Source organism: Rhea pennata, chromosome Z, assembly GCF_028389875.1.
Source record: "Rhea pennata isolate bPtePen1 chromosome Z, bPtePen1.pri, whole genome shotgun sequence".
In the NCBI taxonomy this organism is placed as follows: Eukaryota; Metazoa; Chordata; class Aves; order Rheiformes; family Rheidae; genus Rhea; species Rhea pennata.
This window is the reverse complement of record NC_084702.1, coordinates 36,679,611-36,701,137: the sequence shown is the minus strand read 5'-3', so window position 1 is coordinate 36,701,137 and position 21,527 is coordinate 36,679,611.

The following is a 21,527-nucleotide window of genomic DNA, read 5'->3' as shown; positions in this document are numbered from 1 at the left end:
AGAAAGAGAGAGAGAAAGAGAGAGAGGAGAAAGAGAAGTCTTCTCTTGCTGCCATAGGGATCCAGAAAAATCCTTAGAGCAAATATGTCTCAAACCAAGACAATCAGCAGTGACAAACTTTCTTTTCAAAATTCTTTAAAAACACTAGCAAATTTCACACCGCAGTGGGAGACAAGTGCCAAAATGCTCCCAGAGCTATTTAGGTGCCCTCCAGCACACTAGTGGCTTCTGGCTGCCACTTGAGAATGGGAAGGACCCCCTATGGTATCGATGCCAGTCCCATACAGATAATGTGGATAATGCAGGTTGTCTACAATGGTCTTAGGCACTTCTGTTGAAGCATCTGAATTTTTCCATATACCACGACCTCTAATTTCTAACTTAAAGATCAAAATTATTGCGTCTTAGATTCCTTTCCATGAGTGTTTCAAGGTCTATCTTAAAACTGTCAAGGGTCTGCTTTCCTATGTGAAAATCATTTCGGGATTTTAGCACTCTGATGGTTACAAATGTTTTAATTTCTAGTCACCAGTCTCTGGTAAGGCATGACAAGAGCTTTTAACCTCCTCACCAGCAAGAAATTTACAACTTTCCTAGCATTTTAGGACTTCCTACTTCATCTGGTTTAGGTGCTTTGGAATATAGGTGACCAGAATTGTAAACAACACTAAGATGAGCCCTTATTTTGCAGCATGGTCCTGGTACTTTGCTATGTTTACTTAAAATACCTTTTCTCTTGCACCCCAGAATCACATTAATCTTTTTCACAGCTACATCAACCTAGCAACTCCTAGTCATCCCATGATCGATATACTTATGCTTCATGATCACTTCAAATTGAAAAGTCTTCTTATTGGTGCCCAAGCGCATGACTCTGCATTTTGCTGCCTTAAATTTCATTCCTATCTCTATTACTTCCGTCCATAAGGCCACCCAGTCTTCCTGTACAATGACATAATCTTCCTCAGCAGCGGGAATGCTCAGGGAATACATGCCCACGCTTTTCACCTAGGGATTTCCAGACAGGTGTTTTATTTTGAATCTGACTGTTTGTCAGAGATTTCTGCCCCAGAGGCACAGCAGAGGAGAAGCAGAGGCCCCATGCAACTTTCATATCTGAGGAAGGAGAAAAGCCTGAATGGGTCTCAACTTCAGGATTTTTTGCTGTAGCTGCAGTTTATGCAAACATGACTGGGCTGAGACCCTCCCAGTGCAGCTCCTGTTTGGGTGTTCTGGGGGTGCCACGGGTTGGGAAGTGCTGTGGTGCTTGGGGGGACACCACGGGACATGGGAATGTGCACAGCCCCAGGGGACAGAGCCGAGGGTCACCCAACACTCCCTGCACAGGGCCTAGACAGGGAGGCTGTCATGCAGCATGGCTTCTTACCCTCTTCTACTCCTGCTCCCCAGCTCTGTCCTCTCTGTAAATGCTACACCGCTTTATTTTGCTGTCAGAAACCTTGTAGCCTGCATCTTCAGTACATCTCAAGTACACTTGTCTGCTACTCAGTCTGAAATCACCAAACTGAGCAGAGTATTCTGAATATTTTAAAGAAAACCCCTACTCACCACACTGATCATCCTCCTGTGAGTATACGCTGTTGAAGTTTTCCTTTCAGTTTCTTCCCCACCAATCATTCCCATATACATTGCCATCATCTCCATCCTACATAATAATTTACATAGGACACCATAGGAAACACTACTTAAATTTAGGTAGATTAGGTCCACCAAATTAACCTTGCCAAAGAAGTCAGTTATCTTGCCAAAAAAAGATATTAAATTAGTCTCAGACAATCTACCTTTGATAAAACTACATTGTATTTTATTCTTTCCATTTACCTCCATGCCATTAATTACATTTTTCTACAAAAATCTGTTCTAAGACTTTACATAATACTGAATTAAAACTTCTGCTTTAGGCAGATCACTTTCTGTTCCTCTCCACATGCCTCCTTCACCCCATAGCTTTTAAATACAGGTGCTGTTTTGCCATTGCCAGCTCCTAGCTCTCACCAATTCATTATATTGTTCTAGTATCGAAAAAATGTACTTCTACATTTCTTGCCAACACTTTCAGTATTTTATGGCGTTTTGTTCCTTTTCCCCACATCTTCCCGTGAAACAGTCAAAGTTGGGTCTGAATGTTAGATGTTGCAAACATTCCCATGGCGTGTCCTGATCTCTGTGACGAAATCCATCCTTCATCCTTGGGAAGTGCCCTGTGTTTAGATAAGCAGAACTAGAGGAGATGCTCTAGGAGATGCTCACACTGAATCGCCTGAAGTAGAGAGGGATCTAGCAAAATCTTGGTTGGATTTTCACAACAATAAAATGTAAGCTTTTGCAAGCTTGAGCTTCCAGTGAAGCTAACGTGCCCTAATAGCAATAGCATAGCTACATAGGGTTAATTATGCATTTAGCAGATACAAAATTTCTAGCTAGAACAAACTGTTTCAGACATCTTTTAACCTGCTGCTCACCTCTTAAACATAATATGAAAGCACGGGCCAATTTTACCAAAAGGTTATGCATTCAGTGTACAGTTGCAGCCTAACATAATTATTAGAAGTTATGTATGCCAGACTGATTCCCTGCAGTAAATTAATGGAGAATTAGTAGTTAATATGAAAAGACTACTTGATGATATTTCTGACCAGTACCTTATAATGCCTTGTCTATAATCGGGTCAAAACTCTCCATATCTTTTAATCTAGTAGAGAGAAAGAATGCACACAGGTAAAATACGATTATATAGATCATATATCAAACAAAGGCCTACTATCAATATAAATATTTTCAATATACACAATGTGGTCTTTATTCTCTACATTATTTATAATATACATTTATAATAAGAATTTACTGCACTTGGAAAGGAATCATATTCTCTGTGTGAGGATGTGAAGCTCAAAATAACATGATAACATCTTTGGCTAGTCTCTCCCACCAGATTCACAAAATGCAGTGTTTTAGAAACATCAGGCTCTGAAAATCCATCCAAAACTAACTTTCATCAACAAAAAATCTTGACTGCTCTTCAACACATGCAGTAAACATAAAAATCAATTATAAACTGCTATTTTCTTCCATTAGTCTGCAAATGAGGCCAGCATGTTTAGAAGTGCCTGAAGATTCACATATATATATACATATATATATACACACACATACATATATATATATATATATTAGATGAATCCTAAAACAGTGAGACAGATTCCTAACATTTTCCCAGATAGAGTATGATTTTTCACTTGCTTACAAACTGCAGGAACAAATAAACTCAGGGGTAAAAGTTTAAAAGTTTCAATCTTTTCTTTGTACTGTGGACCAAACTTTTTTTTTTTTTTTTTTTTTTTTTTTTGCATCTGAGCAAAGGATTAAGACTCATTCTCTCATTACTGAACTAAGGTAATGAAAGGTTACACATTTCATCCCCTCACAGCTGGTGTGAGGGTGCAGATCCCACACACAGCCAGTCTCTCCTAACACAGCAAGTTGCAGAGACTTAGAGCCTTTGTTTCTCAAAGCATGCCAAAATGTATGTACTTGACTATACTTTCTGTAGTTAGAGACCATGAATTCTTCAAAAAAACCCCAAGAATTGCACAGTATACTGCCTACTGCCATAAGTGGCTTGTTCATGTAAGAGAGGAAAGATTACTGCTGCTCCTTGTCACTCCTGAAGTCTAAAGTGTTGATGACCTAGATAAGGGCACGTTGTAAAGTCCAAATGATAGATCCTCTATTTTTTTTGCGTATAGAAATCTCCATTAGAGAACTGGCAGAGGAAGAAGTAGAGACAGCAGTTTCCTATAACTGCAGTCAGGGCTCAGGGATAAAGGTAACACTCTTTGCATGTTGAAAGATTATGGGCTGATCAGCTTAGTCACATTAAACATCTGTCATGTAAAGTAAGACAAAAAAAAAAAAGAATAGAAAAGATTACAGAAGTGCTATAGATAGGAAAAAAAAAAAAAAAAAAAAAAAAAAAGAACCATCATGCCAGGCTGCAGGGCTGTGTATGCTGAATAATTTGTTAAATATGAGGCACAGTGATCACAGTTGAGACTGAGGTGACTGCCTGGCATAGGTATCATAGAATCATAGAATCAGTAAGGTTGGAAGGGACCTCTGAAGATCATCTAGTCCAACCCCCCTGCTCAGCAGGGTCACCTAGAGCATGGTAGACAGGGTTGCATGCAGGCAGGCCTTGAAGATCTCCAGAGAAGGAGACTCCACAACCTCTCTGGGCAACCTGGTCCAGGGCTCTGTCACTCTCACAGGGAAGAAATTCCCCCTCACGGTCAGGCTAAACTTCCTGTGCTTCAATTTCTGCCCATTGCCTCTTGTCCTGTCACATGGGACAACTGAAAAGACCTGAAGAAAAGAGCATCATTGAACTGAGGTAATTGAAAAGTGCAGGTAAGAAAGGGCATAAAGGATAATTTTAGCCTAGATGGTGCTGGTGGCCTGAGCAGCACAATAAGGGATGATGAAAATGTAAGTCAATGCTTGCACTCAGTGCAGGGGGCTAGAAGAAGCATCAGGCCCATTTGCAATCAAGAAAACAGCAAAGAATTGTCACTGCTCGGAGATGTCTTCAGCTAACACCAATTATTACTGACAGCGCAGTCTTGGCAAATTTCTTTGCAAAGAAGTGTCAAAAGGTGCACTAAGTTATGGCATTGTGGGCATGCTGTGGCACTACTGGAGTATATACACATATATACAAATATAAACATGATATAGTATTGTACAGGGCCTTAAGAAAGGACAGGCATTGCTCCAACTTTGCTGAGCCAGGACTACACCCATGTAGCATGAGATTCATAGGGCAAAACTTTCCAGAGAGTATCAGGGACTAAACCATTTCCTTCAGTTCTTCTGAAGACAATTAGTTTTCTGATTTATTACCTACCACTTTAGATGTTTACAGAACAGACATATCCATTGTAATGAAGACTCTGAATGCAAATATGCCACTTGATTATATTAGCCATAATTTCTAAGATCTTTCACAGGAGATAATTATCGTATGTTCTGGCAGAGGCAGAAAAAAAAAAAAAGAGAAACTTTTCCTCAAGGAAACTTTTCCTTACAGCAACAGCTGTAAAAAGTCTTTATCATGGCTTTCCCTTCAACAATGTCACACTTCAGAAAAGTAAAGAACAAAAACAAACCTTGCAAAGGCTAAGAAATGTTAATCTCACATAGCATTAAAAGCGCCATGAACAGCATGGAGCAAGTAGTGTTTGCTCAGAGCAATTAGCGAGATCAGGGCTGGTGAAATCCCAGAAACACGTTAGCTTGTAAAGTTTAAAGGACTAGAAATAATGGCTAGCAGTGAAGTTATAGGTCCTGCTGCTGCAGAGTAAGGGGAAAAAGGCAGGAAAGGCTGAGTTCTCCAAAAGTTCAGGCTATTTAAATAGGTGTCTAACGTACAGAATTCAGGCTCATGGGGGATTTACCAATTGCTCCCCTCAGTGACCATGGAGGCTAAGGGAACACAATTGCTAAGTTTTCTAAATGAATTATAAATTCATAAATGAAGATAGTTCTACCCTTTAATGAAATATAGAAGACCTGTGGTATGATCAAAGCATATAAAATAGAAAACATTGATTTACTATTTATTTCTTCCCCTTGGATGCTTGGACAGCTCCTCCTTCTCCTTCTGACAATCTATTTTTTCTTTGGCCACTCTCTGCATTGGCAAAATAAACTGGGCACGTGCCAGGAATGGGTTGAGATTCCCCAGACAGGCATGACTTCCAGGTTTGGCTATGAAAGTTTTGTTCAGTTTTAATATCAGAGCAACAAAAGCAAACACTAGTTGGTGGTTCAAGGAACATAGCTTTAAAGATTTGAGAAGGGTTTTCCCTGAAAACTAGAGATATTTTGCTTCATTGGGAATAATCTGTTTAAAAGCTCTTTACAGTTAGCAGTAGAGAAATGAGACTCAAGTGTTTAGGAAGCCCAGTCCACTATAGTTAGAGGAATGATATTAATGATGGACAGATCTAGTCATACCATTTGATTTTGTAACAAATAAAAAAGGCAAATGTTTTGATTAGCAGTTCTACTGTTACTGTCAAAAGACTGGTAAAATAAAGGCATTTTCTTTAGAAAACTTCCACAAGAGCATTGTAACGCTCTCATTATCCAATTCTCCCAATGCTAACCATTCCTTGGAAGTATTCTGAAAAACAATCATGTTGTTTTTGTCTCCAGCTGGATCCTGAAGTTCATCCCCTCTGTTTATCACTCAGCTGCTTCTGAGGTCAAAATACAGGTCAGGATTTCTTCTTTCCAAGATTTCCCAATCATAAGTCCTTCAATTTAATATTCTTTACTTCCAGCTCAAACAGGCCTTGATAAAGTCAAGGAAGACGCACAGGAAAAAAACTTAGAGCAAAGGTAGGCAACAAGCTCTGGGCTAACTTAAATGTCCCCACAGAAACTCATATTAACTCAAAGCAGTCAAAGAAGATGGGATCTAAATTAAGCAAAAAGATTCCCCTTCTATGCTCTCATAAAAAAGTTTGTCACATTTCCCTTTCCTGTCAGACTCTAGTATTTATTTTTGCCAAGATAAGCCATTTTAATTCATCTGAAAAACTTGGTTTCTTTACCTTCATCATCTTCTACAGTCAATTGGGTTCAGATTAATCTTTTGTCCCCCATCCCCACCCCTATAGGGAATACGTAATCAACTTCATTCAAAATCACCGCCAATTATTGTTTTGAAGCCTGACGGTTTCCAAACTTTAAGATAAATTTAAGGAAATACTGGTAGGCCACCCACCACAAACTCCCTGCAGTAGACATTATTCAGATAAAGCTTTATGCACTCCACTCCTCCTGACATCCTGAGCATTTTAGGCATGCAGATGAAAGAAAAACCCTAGCGATATTATGTGAAGAAGTTTGTTCAAATCTTAATTAGTGCTAGACATAACAAAACTGAAGCTTTTCTATAGAGGTAAACTTGTGATTATATTATTCCTGTTAGTGGCTCAAAAGTTGTGAAATTAATACTGTTAAAATTATTCACAAGCATTCATAGACAATTTTTAATGAAAAGTTCACTTGACTGTTTCTAAATAGTTTGTCTTGTGCTTTCTGCAGACAGTCTAGACAGTCTAGTACAACAGAACAAGTTTCCTGCAGTTGAAACAGAATAGCTTAAGCAGCTATTGTTGAATATTAATGCAGAGACTTTTCAAGTACATAGTACTAAGATTTGTACAGGACATGTTTCTTAGAATTTCATGTAGGGAAAGAACATAGAAATATAACCAGCAGTTCAGATTTTAAATATTCAAATAATCAATATTCACATTAATATTTTCAGTAAAGAGTTAGTAAACAGCCCATATCCAAAAATGAGATTTTGCCAATAGTCTAACCATATCAAACACTGCAGTGGAAATTTTTTGACAGTTCATAAGCAAATTCAGCAATGTCCAAACAGGTGCAAGACAGTACTGCATGCATAATTATTCATGAAAATAGAAAAGCTGGACAGAGAGGCAAGAATTGTAAGAACACTGAGATACCATGTAAAGGGAAATGTCCATGGGTTGTTTGAAAGGGAGCTACCTTGTCAGGATAAGCTAACTGGGGCTGTTTTGACATAGGTCTGGTTTCATTTACTAGTACTGCTAATAATACTGGTACAGTATTCCGTACCATATATTCCAAACTGAAACACATAACCCAGACAGGATGAAATTAGGAACCATCCATCATTGCACTGGAAGACTGTGAACAAACTGCGTTACTCTGAGGACTGATTATCTAAAGAAGAGGGACATGGAAGTCAAGGTCATGCACTTGGAGATGAATAACAAGAATATCTGCTATAAGCTGCAGGCTCATCAGTTTTAAGTATGTGAGGCAAAAAATAGATGTAAGTATTTATTCTGGCACAGAATGGCAATAAGCTATCAATATAAAGTGGCTGTGAAACAAAGTAGGGTATTTCAAAAAATATTCCAGCAGAGCAAGGGAAGTATTAATATTATTAATCTACAAAGCAATGGCGAGGTCTCATCTGGAAAACAATTCAGCTCACTCATATATTCAGTCTTCTAGCATGGTCTTCAAAATAGGGTTTTCTAGGCTGACAATAGAAATGGAAAGTCTCACCAGAGATTGCTAAAAAAAAAATTAGCTTCCTTAACCTAAGAAGCAAAGGCTGTATTCTGTAAATACACTAAGTACTCATCAAACACTACTGAGTGAAAAGAACTATTTAAACTAAAATATTAAAAAAGTACCATAGATTGGCCAAGAGTAGTTTAAGAAATCCTATGTCAGCCTTGCAGAAGTGGCACTCTGGAGAAGCACACTCAAACAAGTAGTCAGCATAAAAATAAATAAAAGAACCTAACTTTGAAGTGATGATTAGTGGTGTTTCAAAAGGTATTATCCAGCGTGGTTGCCAGCAGCATCAGGAGACTACAGTCTACAGGCCAGGAAATCCCAAGATTCAAACAAAAATTCCCTAGGTTTTCTTTCTTTTGTTTTTACCATAGAAGACATATTCAGGTCCATTTTTTTTTTCTGCAACACATCTTGTAAAGTAGATGTTCATAAAGCAGGTATTTGCAGTCAGATAATCAAATCAATCATATCTTCATGAAGAGGCCACATGTGGGGCTGCATAATACTCCAAATTTAAGTTCCCTTTGCCCCATTTTACAAGAGTTTAATGTTTCATTTTTAGTTCCAATGTTCACTTTATTTCAAAGTAACCATGGGCACCACTGCCTTTTAGAACCACAACAGTCTGAGCTTTCAGTCTTTCTAATTAGGGAGTTTCTTTCCTTCTATGCCTGCCCATAACTTCTATTACTGTTAATGGGAATTCTGTTTGTGCACTGATCTGAAAACAGACCCCTAAGATATTGTGTAAATAGCTTTACAGTTGACTAGCCACTGCTGACCAACTGAGCAAACTGATATCCTCATGCGCTCCTTATCAGAAATTGTAGCTAGACAGGAAAAATATTTTATGGGCTCTGGAGGTCAGAGTAAGGGGAAATAAAAAGCTTATCTTAGCATAAAGGCGTCATGAAGGTGTTAGTTTAGTTTGTCTTAAGGTGGTGAAGGTCACGCTTAGCCCTCCTAAAGTTGGCAGAGTTGGGTGCCGCTTTGGTCACACCAGGTGACACAGAAAGTGGGATTCCTCCCCAAACAGAGTTGGCTCTCTACCGTAGGCTAATTATTCTGGCTCCAGTCACAACCAGGGCACAGAGACACAGAAAATTGATCTCCTTTCAGAAATACCTCTTACAAGCTGAATGGTACCCAGAGTACGAACAGCTTTAGGGAAATTCTGGAATTGCAAAGCGCATCTCTCTTTTGCAGAACATAATGAAAAAGTGTCAAGAAGTCCATTATCCTTTATCTAACTTAAGTTATACAAAATGCATGTAAAAATGCATTTCTGATTAAATAGCTCACTTCTGAAACAGCAAATTTTGGTTAGAAGACAGATGATTAATAGAGGAATATAGCAACTAAACTGGAAATAATCATTTTAAGAAACTGTCGCTATTCTAAAGGCAGGTGGTTTACGTAGCACTAGCATAATTATTTAGAGCTGTGGTGCCAGAAAGCAGTAATTATTATGGAAATAATCTAGATTTCCCTGCAGTAGCCCCACATGATTTCACAATAATAAACTACAATGTTCCTTCTTTCCAGGCAGTGTGGAAGCAGTCCCACAGCAGTAAAATACTGTTCTGTTCTATTAGTGTTACTATTTTACCATTTCACAGATAGGGAACAGCAGCAAACTGAGCAGCAGAACTATGTGAACATTGGTAAAGAGAGAGAGAGAGAGAGGAAAAAAAAACCCTTCAAGCTTCCAAGCTTGTGATCTTACTGCCCTATAAGCTTGCTCATCATCGTAAGCCTGAATGCACACAGAGCTTGTAGTGAAATGTGAGCCTATAAAATAGGGGGAGGAAAACCAACTTTGCTTACCTAGAATGTGGGAAATGCAAACTGTCCCATCACAGCTGGCAAAATTATAAGGGGAACCAATGCTAAACCTCTTGCCTGGGCAGGATACAGGAGCTGAGTTGTCAATTTGATCCTTGATCTGTATTAAAAGTAATAAAAAACAATTAAAGAGAAGAAGGATAGGTAAATGGGGGAGGGGGAGGGGAAGAAGCTTGTGCAGTGATTTGTTTTTCTTCCAGAGAACAAAACAGAGCATAATTACTTGGTATATGATATACAAATGAATTCCTTTTTTTCATTCCAGTATGATGGGCTCTATTGTTTTGTGATCAATTGCATCTCCCAATTTTCTTTTAAACTAGGAGAAAACTGAAACAAGACAAGCCCATTAAAGATGAGACTGCAACAATAAAAATTTAAGCACTCTAAATCACACTTAGGGTCCTCAGATAAACAGAGTGAGCACATGAAAACAGCCCCGACGGGAGCAGGGCTGACATAGGGGCTCTAAATAAAAAAGTGAAAAAAAACGCACTTGTGGTACAAATACATCCAACTCTGAAAAATTTGGCTGTGCATTTTGCATACTGAGTCACCTCTAATTTTAAGTATTTTTCTTCCTCTCTTGAAATATGAATTAATTATGCTTTCACACTGAGTGGAACTTGGAATGTATGCCTACGTGTGTACGTATGTACGTATAAATGTGCATGCATACCGTTATGATTTCATTTCCCGAATGGGATTCAAAGGGGTTTACTGCCATGTATGCCTGTGAGCCTCTCTCCCTCTCCCTCCCTCTCTCTCTGTCTCTTTCTTTCAATCACACAAAGAAATCAAGCCCCAGTGAACTTCACTCACCAGGTGGCTTTTCCTTAGCTTAGCAGTGACAGCTACAGAGCCTGATTTGGTTTGGGTTTTCTCAAAATGTTGGACGTGTTAACACTCGTCAAACACAGGAAAAGTGAAACAGCACGTTTAATTTCTCTCCCAGTACGAAAGGGCTGCGCAAAGAACCAGCACATTCCTAACTAGGGAGTAACAGGTACAGCGCAAAACTTGTTTACAACACTTGAAAAATCTGAAAAGGGGCATTCCAGCTGAAATATAATCTTTTCCCAGGCTCTTTTGGTGCATAATTGTCAACATGCTTGTGAGAAGAAGTGTTACCCAAGCGGGATCCATTTACGACAAGTCAACCAACTAATGCCTGCTTACAAAAGACCCCGAGCTTGTTTTTGGAGAGGAGAACCCCATTTCACTGCCACCAAAGCAGAGTGGTGTGTACAGTTATTAAATCTTTTCTGAGCTGCAAAATTAGTGTCAAATTGCTAAAGCCCATAAACTACGTCAGCATAAGTCAGTCTCATTAATTTGATGGGTGAAGGTAGACTTCTCAAACAGCAGGCTTCTCATTCTAGTTTTTATTTTAATCAGCTAAATAACGAGCTGAGGGTAGAGTTGCTTAACCAGGCCAAGGGAAGAAGGAAGCAGAATCATCTTAAAACACCAATCCTGGATTTAATAGCCTACAACAAAACACTAAGCAGGTCAGCTTCATGGTTCAGCAATTCCTAAAAGCCTTGTCTACTTCTCAACAGCTTATCAGCAGCCAGTGTATAAGATCTCCCAATGAGATCTGATTTACAGCACTAAAGGGTTTTGCTGCAAAAATGAAGGGCCAGAATGGTAGACTGCTTTCTGTAGAGTGTGTCTGTACACACATATATTAAAAAAAAAAAAAAAAAAAACTCAGAAACTAATTCAGACCTCATGACAGGGTTCTCTTGCACTTTTCATTGACATAAACAGGTCATGATGCCTGGAAAAGCTTATGTAGTACTCGGCAGCAATCTGGTTTGTTTTTTTCTGGGTCAAAGTCAGAGTTTATCTTGTTAAGCTATCTAATTGAACACAACCCATGTGATGCAACAGAACTAAGTGCATTAAATGAGGAGGCAGTGGCGGGGGTGGGAGGGAATGCATTTGTATCTGTGTGATGTTGGGAGGGTGCAGCTTCCTGGAAGTACCTACATTACCTTTGAAATAGCTGTTTTCTGCAGAAAAGAGACATCCAATGTCTATAACACATTTTCTGTATGAGCACACTCCAAAGCTACTTCAGTCTGTTGTGACTATGAGGTGGTACTTCACCTTCAGTTGAATGAACAGGTTCTCATCTTCATTTGCCTGGTGTAAATCTGAAATAATTCTATTGTTGTCAGATGAACAATGGCAGATTTACATTGAGTAACCAAGATCAAAATCGGACTCCAAATGTCAAGCAAGTCAAAACTGCAAATAGCATGATTTAAAACACAGTTGCACAAACCAGAGCCCTATGCAGATCTCAGTAAAGTGAATTATATATAATAACACTTACAGTTTCCTAGTACTATTAGATTTGCCTTTTTACATAAATGCTTAAGTTATGATAAAAAACAGAGCTGTGTCAGTTCTTTTCAGTCTCAGCACATTTGCTATTAGCATAAGAAATGCTGCTTATGGCAGAGGCAGCCGTGCTTGAAATTTCTGAATTAATGGATTTGATTTCCTCTTGAGACAAACCATCAGCCTTGCAGTAATGGAAATAGATATAGTTGGTAAAACAAATAAAAAGCTGGCATGCAGATAAAATGGGTTTCAGTTTAAAATAGTAATGTTGTAATTGAAGTGAACAATTACAGGGTTGCTCCTAGGCACAAAAGAAATACCACGAAAATGAAGTAATGTTTTTGTTAAGTATAGTCATTTCATGAAAATGTAGAGCTGCAGATGTCATCGTCTGGAAAAAGGAAAACTATACTTATTCTCCTTTACAGAGATCATTTGATAACATTTTGCTAATTTTAATAATAATTACTCTTACTAAACCTAAATTTCACAGGGGGGAAAGAGAGAGGGAGAGCGAAAGCTTTTTAACTGGTGCTAAGCCAAAAAAGGCGTGTTTGCCTTTCAAGGGACATTGGTTAACAAGCGTCAGAAGTCTGTAGCGAGATTTTTTTTTTTTTTTTTTTGGGGCGGGGGGGGGTAGGGAAAGCATTTTCTTTTAGTGGAAGAAAGTGCTCTTGTTTGCCCTCGTTGTCACGGCTGCGACACGGAGGAGAGGAGTGCCGGCAGCCTCCTCCGGTCTGAGGCGCCTCCACTACCTCCGCTCCAACAAAATGCTCTGCTGCGGCCTGTGCTTCCTCGCGCTTTGCGGGCAGGGCAGCAAATGTCCTCACCGCAACTCGGTCGCGATTTATTAAGTAACGGATCGTAATTGGTGGCCTAAAGGACGGCAAAGCGCACGGCTCCGCTTGCGATGCACAAGACCCCCAGGACGTTTTCGGACCCAGTCGCTGCTGTCCCTTCTCTCCATCGCCATCTCCACCAGTTTACGTTTATACCATAGCGCAGTATGAGATGCAAGAGCTTCCCAGCCGCCCCGTAGCTACGTAACAGGCACCCAATAAATGGGTTTCATAGCCGTACACGTTTTGTGGGTCCTCGCAGAGCTAGCTTTGAAGGCCACGATGGCCCAGGATCAAATAAAAAAAATCCCACCCGTCCTTACTTTATTCCTTGTAATTTCCAGCTGACACTAGCAAGTTTTTAGAAATTTTAAGCCTGTTCTTCTATTATCTGGAATACCTGAAAAGAAGTGGAAGGCCTAGGGGATGGGACGGGCTGCTCACCTCACCTACGTTCATTTATTCGGCGCGGTAATTCACTTAACGCGGCAGCTGCATCTTCTCGAGAAGCCTTTCGTGATGAGACTGTAAATACAACATTTTTGTTGCTGTTCATTATTTAATTATACCAGCCTCCAATGGCCTGCGTGGCATTTTACACGCACACAGGCAAAGCGCCTACATGTAAATGAATTTTCTACAACCACTGTATCTGACGTGTCTGTGCTGTAAGATATAATAGCGGCCTATTTACAGATGTCATTCCAAAGTGCTCACACTGAGATTTTACTGCTTGCTTCACCCTCTTGCACTTATATAAACACACCCACGCAGTACAGGTGGATTTCTGAATCTTTAACTGTTCCTCTTCCATTAGGAGGCATTTTTTGAAACAAATTAACACCAGGCACAGCGCATCCTGGTTTAAATGGGTTCATTACTGTATTTGGCGTTTTAAAAGCTCTTCTGAAATGCTTTAAGCAAGATGATGTGCACCCGTGCAATTAAATACACACCTCGTCTGCGGAGGAAAATAAATGTCTGACATAAAGATTTAAATCTTTATTTTCCTCCTTTGACACGGTGGCTGGCGACACATAAATGTACCCCCTCCCCCTTGACAGAGTAATAAAAATCTCATTATCTCTGAATAGGCAGCAATTTCGTTATCTAATCTTTTTACCAAAAGGTTAGTTAATTAATCAGAAACAAATCCTGATTATTATTTCAATAGAATTAGAAAGACAAATCACCAGAGTACGGCTAAATAGGGCAGGCCTGTGGTTTAACCTGCCTCATTTCCATGCGAGCACAATGATCGTCAGGAGCTCGCGGCGAGCAAACAGCCCCGAGAACAGAAGCCAGCAGATGGTTTTCTCCCGTCGCTAGCCTTTCCTCCCCTCTAATGCCTGTGATCCCATTACCTCACTGAATCCGTTTCCAGGGTAACTGCTAAATTGCTGTGAAAGGCATGGTAATAAAGTAACCTGTCACACTGGCAATAAAAGCGGCAGAATTTTCCTGTTCACTGAACTTTTCAGCTCATCAATACTCACTTTATGGAGAAATTCGCCACTACACACAGGTCAGCGGCGGGAATTGTTCCACGAGGCTTTTGAAAAGCAAACTAAAGTTCATGTAAACATGGGAAAGATATAATTAAAGACCGGATTCAAAGATGCACACAGAGCTAATGCTTTGCTATTTACTGTAGAAGGTTAGCGGGAGATTAGAGATATTCAGGTTGCTCCTTTTTTACGCGTGCTCTATAAATAACCTTTGCTGCCGACAGAAAGGCGATTAATCCAAAATCATTTTGATAGTGTTTAAAACCGTATCCTCCGCGCAGCAGACTATGTACCTGACCTACCTGCTAAAGTGGATTTCGGTATCACAAAATAATCTGATGCCAGAAGGCTTCATTTAGAAGTATTTTCCAGCATTTGTCTGCATGCTATTGTTCTACAGACTTTTGAAGCAAGTTTGATATCTTTAACAGGTTTTTGCAATATATGGATGGTTCCATCAGTAAAAGCTTACTGAGCACAATCCTATGGAGGAAGAAGAAAGCACACGGTCACTGTGCCAACCCTTGCATTTGAAAACACTCTTCCCAGTTTTCTAATGTAACATCCTACTGCAATTTTGATTGTGAAAAAGGGCAAGAATTTCTTTCTTTCTCTCTCTCTCTCTCTTTTTTTTCCTCCAAGAAATACACACTGAGAGCTTTTCCTATAGGGTACAATCAATGTATGTCACTGATCAAAACTGAATCTGAGATGGCCATGTGGAAAAACCTTTCTGACTTCAATTAGGCTCACAAGAAACCATAAGAACATGAATGAAGAAGAGAGTGCATATCTAATCCTTGCTATTAGCCATTTGCAGACTCTACACTTTCAGCTCCATTTGGTAACGCCATTAATTATACAGCAGTAACCTTGGAATATATTGGAGTCTGCCTACTGAGATAACTTCTTACTCCTCTTTCTCTCCCTCTCGTCTGGTGCAGTCGCTTATGGCTTGCTATGAAAAACTGAAAACATTTCCTTGGCCGACAGCAAGCATGAACTGCAGTGCCAAATCCAGTTGGAGGCTATGAAAGACATGTCTCTAAATAGGAGCTACCCATGTTATATAGTCAAGTAAAGCTCGTTGTAGATAAATCTTAGCATATGCTGACTTCAACTTTCAGACAACCAAGTTTGAGACAACACTGATCTTTTTGTCAGGCTGCTGTGGTAGGGCCAGATAAGATTGCCTTAACCAAAGCCACATTTGCCACATATCTAAAACTTTTCATAACGTCAGGAGCTGCTTTAGGAGAAAGGCACTGAAAGATTACGCCCTGTTAGATAGATATTGCCACTGCGTTCAGTTTTTGTAATGTCAGGCTTCAGTTTCTTACGCAGGCTGGTGTTCCCCAATGTGCTGGAAATCTTCAGTGGACGTTTGTATGAGGAAGAACAAGCCAACTGCATGCAAAACTGTAAATTCACAGTCTGTAGCAGAAATACATTTATTAGTCCACATAAAATGAAAGAATTTATGCTGATCTCTAACCTAGAATTAAGCTGGACTACTTCTGAGATTCAGGAAACCCTAAATCTCCCTGATATCTGGCACATGTAGCACCTCCAGTTATAGCTAAAACTGGAAATATGTCTTCAAATAAACTAAAATACTTGCTTTTTCCAGGTGACTAGTGGAGGAAGTAAGGTTCCCATGAGATCTGCAGACAATTTTGTGAGTGGAAGAAGCTCAGGAAAGATACCCTGGGCAGGGTGTTTGCTTCATATTCTCTTAAAATTTAAATGAATAAATGTCAGGAAGGGTGATGTGCAGATTTAGGTTCCACAAGAGAACAGAGCTTTTAATAGCTGCCACTGTTCCTAAAAGTTACCTTAAACTGCATGCAGACTACGTTGTCCATGATTACATCTTGGCAGAACACAAACATAAATGAGATGTTGGTGTGGATAAATGCCTTCCTTTTAAAATGTGCATGAATATTCATGAGCAACATTTGTTAGCTCACTTTCCCAGCCCTGGTGCGAATGTACAGAGCCAGGTTTCCATTCTGCGTGCAAGTTTCTATGGGAAAGCCCTGCTACCGCACCGATTCTGGTGTAACGCGGCGCCGTCTTCTGCCTTGCTGCTCCAATTTTGCTTTCTCTTTTCCCATAGCTGCAATTACACAGCCAAAACCACTGGAGCTCAGATTAGGCTGAAGCACTACTGGCTACATTCTTAATGGCATAACTTAAAATTGCTTCACTGAAATCACTAAAGTTATGGCATCAGAAAGCAAAAAGGAGGTCACATGCTGCCTTTGGGGCAGGAAAGAAAGCAGCGTAATTGCGTCCCTCCTTCCACCAGACGCTGCCTCCTCGTCGCTGTCCTCCACAGCACATCACGACAAGGCCAGTGCTACCCTTTTCGCCTTGGATTAAGCTCATCCCCGCGCTGCGGAGCGTCGCCCGGCCCCGCACCACCTAAGCCCTGCGCGGCGCTCCACTTGGAGCCCCTAAGCACCGTGGGGGCCTTGCAGGGGCTTTGCGCAGGTGTGGATTTCGCCCGTCAGTTTTAATCTGAAGAGGCAAGTGACTGAAAATAGCACAGGTTTAGGACTACCAGGCAGCACTGGGAATTTTCCAACCTTGCGGATTGAAGTTAGTCTCTGAATGCCATACTTAGGCATCAAATTGAAAAGGCTTGCTTTTCAAAAACAGCTGAATGTTTCCTGCGTCTGCTAAGGTCAACATGCGCCAGCTTTAAAATCTCACCCTGTTGCTACCTCAGTGCCAAGATAAGGCCTCTGATCTGTCAGTAGCAAAAATCAAAAAAAAAAAAAAAATGTTGAGGTCTATTTTGGCTTTTTTCTCTGTTTGGGACAGGAACACTTTCCTTATCCCAATTCTATTGCCAAACATCTCTCACTGCCTGCCACAACAGCGACTAATGAAGTTCAAGGGGGGAAAAGGGAGTGCAGAAAGCTACCGAATTCCTCTTTCAGAGCGCCTCTGGGTCAAACCCAACCGAGAACCAGATCTAAAGAGAGAGAGAGGGGAAAAAAAAAAAAAACAAAAAAAAAAAAAACAGTGCAGCAGATTTCAGTGGAAGGAATGAAAGGAAGAACCATCTCTCAAGGTTCCTATATGGCTTATTTGATTTTACTTATATATACGATGTCAGCTTACGTTTTATGCACTTCTCTTTCCATGACAGTGGAATAATGAAAAAGTCTTCCTTAGCTTGCTTTCTCTGCATTTTAGCCATGCCCATTTCTATATTGCCCTCCTCCCCCCCCCCAAAAAAAATTAAAAAATTACTGCTCTCGTACCAACACGGGCAATTATGTATGAACGACAATCCCACCACTTACCCTGAAAGAAAAGTTTAGGATGCAAGCAGTTTTTCATCGTCCTTTCTATTGCCAGAGACTGGGGTGGGGGCGGCAGGGGACAACAAAACCCCACAGCACCCCGGTGTTTTTGATGTCACTGCTGTTTTGCACCATGACTTCATGCTCCCTAAAGAAACAAGAGGCATCAAGCAGCGCCTGAAACACATCCTCTTCAAACACTGGGAATGATTATTTCAGCAAGTTTTAGTTTTTAGCAGCAACATATGTGGTGGCAGCTGTGCGCTAGCGCTTTGAGACCGGGGGTACTTTGGAACCCAGTAAGAAAACTGTGACTCGCATGTCAAGAGCAGGAAAAAGGAATTTTTCCTCATTCAAAATTGTGCTGAGACTTCTGAAGCTAAAAGACTAACAAAGCCGTTTCCTACACCCACGTGGATCCAATGATCTAGCCTCCAAAATTTTAGCAGGTTTCTCAAATAATGTATGAAAAATCTTTCCACCAAAATTTTCCACAATTTCAACTGATGGGTTTACATCAAAATCTCACCCCAAGAGAGTATAAGATTCTCTGATTCCCAGCTAAGCTCTATTCCCATACAGCTTTTCTATTCACAATTATCTGTATTATTTTCCTTTATATATACTATCAGCAGAAAATTCATGGTCACCGACTGAAGATCAAAGATGAAATTTAATCTTCAGATTCTGCTGTTCATGCTTATAAACCACTCAAGCGCCACTCCTGCTCTCCGTGACAGCGGCACAATCCTTGATTCAATTATAGGTTGCAGTCAATGGGGATCATGCTTTAATCTGTGTACAAACACAAGGATAAAATAGAAACATGTACCCATTCTAAGGATGATACTTTATTAGAGGGCAACGTCAGGAAGCATTGCAATAATATCTGGTGCAGAAAATGGATAAAATTAAATTGTCTGCTAGCTCCTGTTCTGTACAGACTGGCATATCTACCATTCTGCTTCTCTGTTGTTTATTTGGCTCAGAAAGACTTGGACTCACTAAACATTGAGCCATCACACAAACCCCAGCGGGTCTGGAGGATTCCCAGCATTATGCACGATTGTACCACTACTGCAAAGATAGGACTTTCCAAATACTACTCAAATGTGAGATATCATTCAAAGGAGTAATTTCCCATTGAAATAACTGATATTTTTGCTCAAGCATTAGCACGTTCATGTATCAGACAGTCTTGTGTTAGTTCCCACATTTGCCAGTGCCTTTTCAAAGCTCAGGATAACGTGCTTCCTCCAGGGACACTTTAAAGGCAGAGGTAACTATGCAGACAGTTGGCCCGTCCATGGTGACAACAGCGCTACACTACGTTGCAGCAAGACTCCTTTATGAATTGTGCTGAGATTCTCCAAACTCCATTACTGTGACTCCTGTTTGGGAAAATGCTTAAGCACATGCTTGATTTCAAGAAATGTTTCAAATATCGTGGGACTGAGGCATGTGCTCGAGCACTTTTGCAAACCCGTTAACCGAACAGTGGGGAGGGACAGCAGTCATGAGAAAGGCTATTTCTGGGAGCGATGACGGCTCTTCCCTGGATAAATCCCTCACTCCCATCCCATCTGGCTCTCTCCCTCCTCCTTTCCGCTTTCCGCTTCCCGCAGCCAAAAATACAGTGAGTTGAATGCCACGAGAGCATTTGGGGGATCGCTGGCCTGGGGGCAGAAGGAGCAGGCACCCTGCAGCCCTCGCGAGCCCCCTCCTCCCGCTGCCACTGGAGCGAGCTGAGGGCAGCACGCTGCCACGTCGCACAGGGATTTCCCGGTCCAAAGAACTTGGCTTGTTTCACGGCACCTGAGAAAAGTCTATTTGCATAGCTCAATCTTTTTTTCCCTTTTTAATATGCAGGTTCATTGTGTCAAGTGATGCAAAATAACTTGGCATAACCGTGTGGCGTGATGAAAATTAGAACAACCTCTTTTGGGAAGGAGGGCAAGGTGTCTTGGCACTGCGTAGGAGGAAATAGCAGCTCATTCAATACCCGTATAATCTATAAACCACCAGTAAGCCATTTGTCAACTACCACAACCATTTTAACACACCTCAATAAAAACTGTATTGCTTCAATATCTAATGTGATTAAGGTTCTAAGCTTGTGCTTTATTAAATCTCTGTGGCTCCTGCTTGTCATTTCCTTTGAACAGCAATTATTAAAAAAAAGGTAAAGTTAAACAGATTAATTTAAAATACACTGGAATGAGTTATCATCAAAGACATGGGGACTATCCCCTGAATACTGATATTTTATGCAGGAAAAAGGACCTTTCGCAAGTTCCTTTTCCAAAGAAGCTCTTACTGTCCTTCTCAAGTTACAGCCATTTTATGTGCCAAGAGAAAACTGAATGGAAAGGTATGTGAAAAAAGAAACGGTTCACTTCCCACTGGTATACTCAGAACATGTTTGGGGGCTTCCTTACAGTGGGCCACTCAAAAGTCAGCGTTTGTCAACAGGTGTCAAGCAGTCCGCGCTGCTATTTCCTGCAAAGCTCTGGTGCTTCAGATGCGGCTCGGTGACAAGCACTTGGCAAACGCTGGCTTTTAAGTGGCAACCAATATAATTACGGCATTCAGGAAAGCGAGAGATGAACAGTGCTGGCTGAAAACGAGCCAGGTATCGTATCGCGTGGGCCGGAGCCGCGCTGGCGTTCCCACGCGACTCTGCCAGCGCCGCTCGGCCCCCAGCGGCGGGGCGCCGGGCTCTTCCCGTCCCGCGGCAGAAGCTGTCAGTTTTGTCAAACTTTACGGTGGGTTTTATAATGAGCCGGCTCTGAAAGGACAAGGATGCGAGGTCACCGAGCCTGTTTCCATGCTTAACATAAAAGGGGAACTCATCTCCTCGGTGCCTCTTTTTCCCTGGTCTGATGCAGATCAAGGGATTAGGAGATGCACGGAAATGGCATGAATCTGGGTGGATATAGGTCAGGTTATACATGTCAGAAAGCACCTCGCTTTACAATAGCTCCCATTCATTAGATGCATCCTGTTGTTAAGAGCAGGAATTAATTCGCTTTATGAGCTAAAATGCACATATCAGAATGATTTTGTCATATGAACTACAATTGTACACTGATGTTCAAAAAAAAAAAAAACCAACCAAACAAACAAACAAAAAAAAAAAAAAGCTGCACTGAAAAGAGTCCCATTTAATTTGCAAAGACAAGTCCCGGATGCCAGCTTTAATGTTATCCATGCGCTAATGTTATCCTTATGTGCTCATCATCAATGTCACATTCCTCCAAAGGAGGAGGGGGGAAAAAAGAAAAAGAAAAGAGGATGCCAATTTGTTAATGAAGAGTATTCTCTTCTCTGAGGGGCTTAATTAAAGCTGTGCAGACTGGCTGAAATTCAGCACCCAAAATGTTATTTCACCGCTCTGTGAAGGTAACGTGATACAGTGTGTTGTCATACTAATGTTCAGTATGTGAGTAGCTGTTCATCTGAATAGTTTCATTGAAATCAATGGGCCT